This window comes from Gossypium hirsutum, chromosome A06, assembly GCF_007990345.1.
Source record: "Gossypium hirsutum isolate 1008001.06 chromosome A06, Gossypium_hirsutum_v2.1, whole genome shotgun sequence".
Classification (NCBI taxonomy): domain Eukaryota; kingdom Viridiplantae; phylum Streptophyta; class Magnoliopsida; order Malvales; family Malvaceae; genus Gossypium; species Gossypium hirsutum.
In genome coordinates this window covers 16,259,962-16,269,412 of record NC_053429.1, presented here as the reverse complement: position 1 = coordinate 16,269,412, position 9,451 = coordinate 16,259,962, and positions in this window count along the sequence as shown.

Here is a 9,451-nt window from a genome sequence, read left to right as displayed (position 1 = left end):
AGGCTTTAATTAAGTGAATTTAGCTTAAATTAAAGTTAATTAGGTATAAGGATTAAATTAAATAAAGTGTGGAAGCTTAATTATAAATTAAAGAAAAGCTAAAGGGACTAAATAGGTAATTTTAAATATATTATATTATATTATATTATATTATATTATATTATTATGTAATATTTAACTAAATCTTAACAAATGTATGGTAAAATTTGTGACATGTGTAATATTAGTATACATACATTTGTAAAATACATATATATTTACTTATTATATAAGTTTATTATTAAATTATATTATTATAATATTATTATAAAACAAATGAAACAAATGAAATAAAAAGAAATAAAGAAATAGAAAAGAAATAAAGTAACAGAATATGAAACGAAAACAGAGAAGAAAAGAAGAGAAAGGGGAAAGAAAGAAAAAGGGAGAAATTGAGGTTTTGAAGCTTTAAATTTTAATAGCTAACATTGTGTCGAAAACCTCGGCTAAACAAGGAAAAAGGCAAAGTTGATAGGGGTTAGCTCGGAAATTACGGTTTGAATTTCTATAATTCGAATTTAATTATTATTGTTATATTTTAATTTAAATGTTTATGGTAAGAAAATTAAGGTAAGTGTAGTATATTTGATATTGAATTGAGTATTTGTGAAATTATAATTTATATGATATTTGAGCATTGGTATTGAATTTAAATTGAATTGGTAATTAATCTGAATTTTAATTACTAACTGTTATATTCTGGTTTATATGTTATTATAAGAAATTAAGGTAAATATTAGTAATTGTTATTAAATTGAATTTATATGGATATATGTGGTTGATATGAAAATTGAATATTGGATGTATGTTATATTTGAAAAATATATTAATTGGGAATGTGATGAAATTAATTATGAATATGTGATTATTGTGAAATGTAAATATTTGTTGTTGAAAAGTAAAGTGAATTGTATTGATTTGAGAATATATGTGATTAATTGAAATGTATATTGGCTAAAAAAACAATTGAAAGTGAAATTGAAAACCCTACTAATAGTATTCGGGCTAAGTAAGATATAGTTGGCATGCCATAGGATTGGAAGTGTTTAGGGATACTTCGACCTTGAGTCAATGAGGCACTATAAGTGTCGTACTGTTACTTCGACTTCGATTCGATGAGGCACCTTGTGTGTCGTACTGTTACTATTACTTCGAATTATTCCGATGATGTACTCTGTACTGTACTGTTACTGTTACTGTTTACTTCGGCTTGGCCGATGAGGCACTATGTGCCGTACTGTACTGGTGTGATGGTTGGATTCGTGTATCCGTCAGTGTCCGAGTCATGTTAATAGGGGTAAATAAAAGTACTAAATGACTAGCTATTACTGAATAATTGATCGTTACTGAATAACTGATTGCTACTGAGCAAATGATTATTCCTGAATAACTAATTGCTACTGAATAATTGAATGTTACTAAATGAAACTGATAAATTGAATGACACTGAAAAATATTGACTGATATTGAGCTTGGATTATACGGGTTACTGAATGAAATGTAATAGTTGAATATTATTTACTGAAATTGAATAGTGAATAGAAGTGTAAGTGAGACATATGAATAGAAAATATTATTGTTTTAAATGATTTGTGAATTTATTTTGAAAAGCTAATCGGGTTAATAGATGATAAAGATTGAATGAGTTATAAAGAATTTATCCATGAAATGAATAATTGAATATTTATGATTATTATATGATTTTAAGTGTATGTTATGTTTATCGAAACCATTTTTTTGGAAACGGGAATCGACTTATTTTAAAAAATGAAAATGGGAGTTGCCACCAATCCTTTTCATTTAGGTGTGATCGGATCACCTAGAAATTTGGTTGTTTTAATAAAATATTTCGATTTATTAAAACAAATTATTTTGGTCTACAAGATTTGAGAAAATAGGTTCGGGAGTCGATTACGTGCGAGGAAGGATTAACACCCTCGTCACGCCCAAAATTGGTACCTAACTGATTAATTAATGTCTTAATGTCTAGAGTTGAAAAGATTTTAAAATGTGATCCCTTTTTTTTATCAATGTTTATTTTAAAAAGACTTGAGTTTAATTGAAACGAGCATCAAAGGCCAACTCGTCCCGAGATAACAAAATGCCACATCCCGTAAGTTAGGATGCGACGTTTGAACCCTCAGGACCAAGTTTGCTTTTAATTTTTATCGAAGCTTCGTGTGTTTTGAAACCTAAAAGGATATTTGGCTATTTAGGTTTAACGAGAAAATCGAAACCCCATAAGTTAGGGTACAATTTCTCAAATTCCCGAAACGCGAAATATTGCCTTATTTTGAGGATTTTCCTTTTGAATAATAACGAGCATGACGTTTAACGATATGCGTTTATTTTGTTTGAAATAAAAAATAAAACGGTCTATATTAGATAAATCCATTTGAGCTTAATACGCGATATGATTTAAACAAAATAAAAAAAAAGGTAATATAGAGCATGGAATAGTAACGCATGAATACAATATTATACAAACGAATGACAATAATATGAAAATACAAATGAACGAATTATAATACACAATGGCAAAAATCACACAACACATATTATTTAGATACCAACAATAATGATCAAAAGAATGAAATAAATAACATAAAGCCATTTAAAATAAATAATGAAACAACTTTAAATAAGTGATATATAAAAAATAAGTTTAAAATAGATATTATAAAAAGCAATTTAAAGTGAATAGTATAATACAATCTAAAATAATTAATACACAAAATAATTTAAAATAAAATAATGCAACTTAAAATAATAATATATAAAACAATTTAATATAAAACATAGAAAGTCTAAAATGAATAATATGTAAAAAAATAAATTTAAAATAAATAATATATAAAAATATATAAATCAATTTAATATAAGTAATATATGAAATCTTAAAATAAATAATGATAAAAGGTTTATAATAAATAATAAAAGAATTTAATATAGTTTACATATAAAATAGTATAACAAAATAACATATCAAAACTTAAAATAGATAATATATATATTAAATGGTTTAAAATAAATAACGTATAAAATATTTAGAATAAATAACATGTAAAAGAAATTTGGAATAAATAATGTATAAAAACCGTTTAACTAGAAAAATATATGTATATGAATAATCCAAAATAAATAATATATAAAAGTTTAAAGTAAGAAGATATATAAATAATTTCAAAATAAATAAGGTATAATAGTTTGAAATAAATAATATATGTAGAATTCAAAATGAGTAATAGTTTAAATATATATAATAAAAAAATGATTTGAAATAAATAATATATAAACTTAAAATGAATAATAATAATAGTTTTTTTTTAAATGAAAAAAATAAATAAATCAATCAATTAAACAGACTAAGGATTAGGCTGAAATAGAATTAAAATTTAAGGTAAAAATTGTAAATAATGAAAAGAAGGCAATCAAGGATCGAAATGAATCACGCTGAAACGACGAGGGACTGGCTAGGAAATATTCCCAGCCCTTATGCGCATCATTTCAGCAGGGACTCAAATGTAGTCAGAAGTAAATTATGCGGCTAGATTTATAAAAAATAAATAAAGTGAATGAAAGGGCCAAATTGAGGCGCGCACAAAGGCGGAAGGACCTCGTGCATAAATATCTCAAGAATGGGAAACACGCGAATCCTGGTGCTCATGCGGGTCGGGTTCGGGTTGGCCCCCCCAAAACGACACTGTTTTGGGCGTATGGGGGGCCTAATGAAACTACGTCGTTTTATGCTGCTATTTAAACCCATTTTTTTTATTTTTCATTTCAGCCCTTATCCCTTAAAAAAAACTGAATCACTCTCAACTCTCTTTCACCCTTCAAAATCCAGCCTCGGTCCAGCCGAACTCTAGCATCGGGCCACCGCCCGTACGCCGCAGTATATGGCGGCCGAAGTTCCAAAATGGCCCATTTTTGGCTGATTTGACCTTCTCAACCTAGATCCAAGGGTAAAATACCCAAATCACCCATTAAAAATCGAAAATAAAAGAAAAAAAGAAGAAAAAAAATATATGGACCCCTCGGTTTCCTATCAACGCCGACGATATTTTCGGTGAACCAAAAGGTTCGGCCACTCCGTTGCCCGGAGAAGGAGACTCCGACCACGGCGTTAAAGGTAACTAATTTCTTTGACCCCTTTTTTTATTTAAAAGATTTGTAAAAAAATAATAATAAAATAAAAGAAGCAAGAATACGAACAAAGAAGATCAAAACAACACATTTTCAAACTTCTATTTTGCTTTTTGATTTCTTAGTATGCGTAAAAAATAATACAAAGGACTTATTTCGACTTTTATAGCCGAGTCATAAACTGTTTGCTTTCATTTTTTTTTGTCATTTCTGCTTGGCTTCTTTCGTTTGCATGTTGCAGGTGGTTCTCAAAGACATCAGATGCGTGTGACGAAGCGGCGCGTGTGGTGGCCGAGGGTAGTGTGTGGGAGGAGTGGCGACTGAAGGCATGTGGCTAGGGTTTTTCTGCTGAAGGTGTTTAATTGTGGGCTAGGGTTGATTTGTTTTGGGCTTTGATAATTTGGGCTGGTGTGGGTTTTAATTGTAATTTGGAATTTTAAAATTTTGGGACTTTTTATTTATTTATGTGTTTGGGTTTCTTGATAGGCTGGACAAATTTGGGCCCGTACAATGTTATTAAGTGTTCAAATTATAGAAATACTACTGAGTTCATACTCAGTGTATGGTTTGTTTCCGTGCGTAGGATAAGTTAAAAAGTCAGATCGTTGAATCAGCATCCCAGGCCGATCCCAAACTGTAAGTGGAGATTTATGTAAACTATTGGTAATGGCATGATGTCAAAGTGGTCATTTTAGAAAAACTATTGTAAATGAAGTTATAAATGATAATGGTTGAGCACATAGTGTAATTAAGTTAGGTATAAAGATGCAAATTTGGGAATAATTATAAATAGGTTTGATTAGTAAATTATCGCTAGGTTTTGTCGATAAAAATTGTGGTACCAACGAAGGTACATTGGTTAGACAATTAAGATGGTCGATTTAATATGTTTTAGATATGTTTGATCATAATTTGAGTAAGTTAAAAGATTAGAAATTATGTTGTTTGTGGTTTATGATTTGCAAGGTTGGTAAACTTGAATTGTAAGACTCATTTTGAGTCCACACGGCTTGGCACATGGGCATGTGTCTTGGCTGTGTGAAACTAATTTGTTCATAAGTAATAAGTCTGAAAGTTACACGGGTAAAGGACACGGGCGTGTCCCCTAGACCACACGGGCGTGTGGGTACTGTTCGATAGGAAAATTTTGAAATTTTGAGAAAAATTCGTAGTGATTTTAAATTAGTCCCGAATTGATTTTACTGTTCATATTGGACTTCGAGGGCCCATTAAAAGGATGATACATTAAATTTAGGATAAGTGTAAACAATTATATTAATTAATGTCTATAATTGAACTGTATTGACTAATAATGTCCCGTAATCCTATTCCGGGGACGAATAAAGGTTAGGGGGTGTTACAATTATCATCCATTACAAGATGTATCATCCATGAGAATTACGCATTAACCAAAAATTCATCTATCATATTAATTTCTTAACTATTTAACTATTATGCATATCATCAAATTACTTTAGTAAGACATCCTCAAGATGACCATTCCCAATAAACACACATACATATATATATATTCAATATTTTTAACCTTAGAAACTGAAATACTATTAAGACACAAAATGAGCATTACATATATATATAAAAGAAAATTTTAAGTACATGCCAAGATCAAAAGAACATTTCACTAACATTTGAGTTCGGATGTCTGTTGGATGCTGAGTTGATGATTAAACCGCTAAATATCTAACCTGCACATGAAAAATAAAATCATATGTTGATGAAAAATAAAATCGTATGCTGAGTATAACTCAATAAATTTTCTATAATCAGAACATTAAACATAAAATAAGTCAATAAAATACAAAACATAAAATAAGTACTAATATGCAAAATGATAAATCAAATAAACCAATGTACTTATTCATCGATTACAATTAGTAATTTCTTTTTTACGAATACCAAGTCATGGTAAAATAATTTCATAAGACATTAAATAGTTCATTTCATATATGACACTTTCCATCATCATTTCCAATTTCATAACCTCATTCAACATAATTCAACATGATTTCCAATTCATTGCACAAGAACATATACAATCTCCTTTCTCATCCATTTGCTATTTCAAAAATTAAATAACTTACTTTATCATTCATTTCTCTATTAACTCAACTCAGACTCGAATAGATACACAAATTCAACCAACACATTAGTTTGGCACCCAGTGCCTCATTAAACAAATTTAACGCAAATAAATGTGTCCAATGCTATAAGTAAGTTGACACCCAGTGTCTCATCAGTTAAACTGAAATAAATTGACACTCAATGCCTCATCGACTCGTAGTTGAAGTAATCCTAAACTCTTTCTATCCTATGGCATGCCATCTATATCCGACTCAACCTAAATTGTTAATTGGGTAATCATTTCATATTTCAATACCAATCAATGTTTCAATTTCACCTTTATTCACAACATATATACATTGATTCAATTTAGTAACATCCACAATTTTTGCATAACATATATTCAGTTCATGCATTTATATGAAAGAATGTACATATATTTCTCAATTATATATAATTGAATCCTCATAACATCACTTGATTCAAATCAACTAAATTGAACAAAAAATCTCACCTCAATTACTTACCATGAACAATTAAATCTAAATGCATCCATTTATGATTTAGTTTGAATTATATAAATACAAATCGTAAACTCCGAGTTACTCGTCGATAACTTTGTCTTTCCCTTTCTTTTTCGAGGAATTCAGGTCGATATTAACTGCGAATTAAAACAAACATAATAATTTATCAATATACAACCAAATTCACATTCAATTTCTAATTTATGCAACTTTTGCATTTTATTTAATTTAGTCCCTAAAACCAGGACTATCATAACTTTCAAATTAAACTCCCAATTTTTTATACCATTTTCATAATACGTCTAATTTAACTTCTTATTTCACATTTCTTCCCCTACATTTTGAAAATTTTGCTATATGATCCCTATTGCACAAAACCAACAATTGACTTCACAATTTAGTCCTTTTCACTTCTAACCTAAAAAAATCTATCAAGTTAGTCCCTAAAACTTTAACTAATCAACAATGGTAACATTCTCAAACTTAAGTAGTACCGAGAAATAGGACATGGGTCAAAGTACTGACATTCCGAAAACATAAAAATTAGAAGAAAATAACTAAACTGTACTAATCAATTTTGAATTTGAAATTTTTGAACCAAAGGTCGAATGCTCCTATTCTTTTCTTCAGTTGTTTTCGGTTTGCATGAAAAATAAAATAAAGAAACGGGTTTTGTTTTGTTTTTTTTTTTTATTCCACCATCCATATTTGAATCATTATATTATATTAATTAACACAATAATAACTAAACTTTATAATATTTAAAATAGTAACCCGCCACTAGCAACATCACATATCTAATGGTTTATTTATTATGTAAGTCCTATATATTTAATTCTATTTATAAATCCTATTTTATTCAATTATACAATTTAATCCCTATACTTTAATTAAACACTCTTTCATCAAAATTACCTAATCGAAATTCAATTCACTTCTAATATAATTCTGTAAATATTTAATAAAAAATATTTATAAATCTGATTTACAGAAATGAGGTCTTGAAACTAAACTTTCCATTACCTTTAATTTTTGGGTCGTTACAATCTTAATATCAAAATTGTTGTTGCTACTCATTTGCTACTGCCTGCTCTCTCTCTTCTTCCTTTTTTCCAAAGGTGCTCTTCAATAACTGCCCCTATCTAGTTGTCTCCCTTCATATCCTTTAGGAAACTAACATCACAATAAAATAATACCATAAAAGATTAAAATAGGCACAAATGAAACTTATCCGAGGCCCAAGTAGAGAAATAATTTTGTTATAGCATAATATGAAATGAGCAATAATAGTTTTTCCAACACTGACTTTGGTTAAAATGAAAATATTAAAATACTCTCAAATAATATAATTTATTTTAATTATGAAAATATATTTTTATAATTTCCTAAACGAGTTGATACCTGATTAACTCTTGAGATTAACTCAATTAGGAATATTGTTAATAGTATACATAATAATTTTTAAAACCAATAAAAAATTAAAACCTGAATTCTTTTAATATGGAGTTTTTATAAAAGAAATATATATTATTGTAGTTTGTCCATGGAAAGTGTCCAAAATGGCCAAAGTAATAAAAATATAACAAGCAGTGGGATATTTGAAGTTATTTTATCTAACTGTTTCAATCATGACACCCCCCCCCTTCCCACCTTAATTATATTTTTAGAAAAGAAAATCAGGCCTTAAATTTAATATTGACTTAAGGTGCTCCTTAACAAATAGTTATTATTTTATTAGTGAGTCATAGACACGTTTGGTGTACTTAAATATGCGCTCCACCTTCCACAATCATTGTTAAACGTTAATTAGTATAAAAAAATAAAATAAAATAATATACTTTTTAAATAATTTTTTTATTAGAAAATATTTTAATATAAGTTTTGTTTGTTATTTATGATTAAGGTATCTTTTCCTATGAATTCAATATCCAAAATTTATCGGTTTCATGTATTAAAAAGCGATGGTTAAATTAAAGCGATAAAATAGAAAGTACAACTTTATTATTATTAAATTGGATAATTAATTTATTAATATGAATATGGATGGTGACCCATCATTATTAAGAAGAAAAATATTGCTTTACCTAATTCTGTTTGCTTCTTAAATTTTGTGCATCAAATCAAAATCATATCTTCATTGCAGTCAACATCAAAAGTTAATGGCCAATCAAATTTCCCATTTACTTTTTCTTTTATGTATAATGTCTCATCTAACCTTGTTTTGGCTGTCTAAATTATTCGCAAAATAAGTTTTTTTTTAATTTGATTTTTACATTGATTTTAAATTTAATTAGCTGGAAAGTTCTCTCTCCTAATGGTAGGATTTTTATTTTATTAGGGTTAGGGTTTTTATTAGAGTTTTGGATTTTAGGAATTTTAAAAGTGTTCAGGGTTTTTGACTGAAAAGGTGAAAATTCTTAAGTAATTTTGAGAGGCTAAGGATGTGATAATGCACCTTAGTACACATACAATTTATATGTCATTGTGGGATATGATCATGACCTCAAAAACCCATCATGGGAAAATCCAATTTTGGGGTAATAATGTTTGATACAATCAAGGGTCGAATTCAACGTGAAAGTCCCAGTTGACAGCCGTGATGCGATCACGGGTTCAGATATGATCTGGGGGCCAAGTGACGATCGTTACGCGGTCAAGAG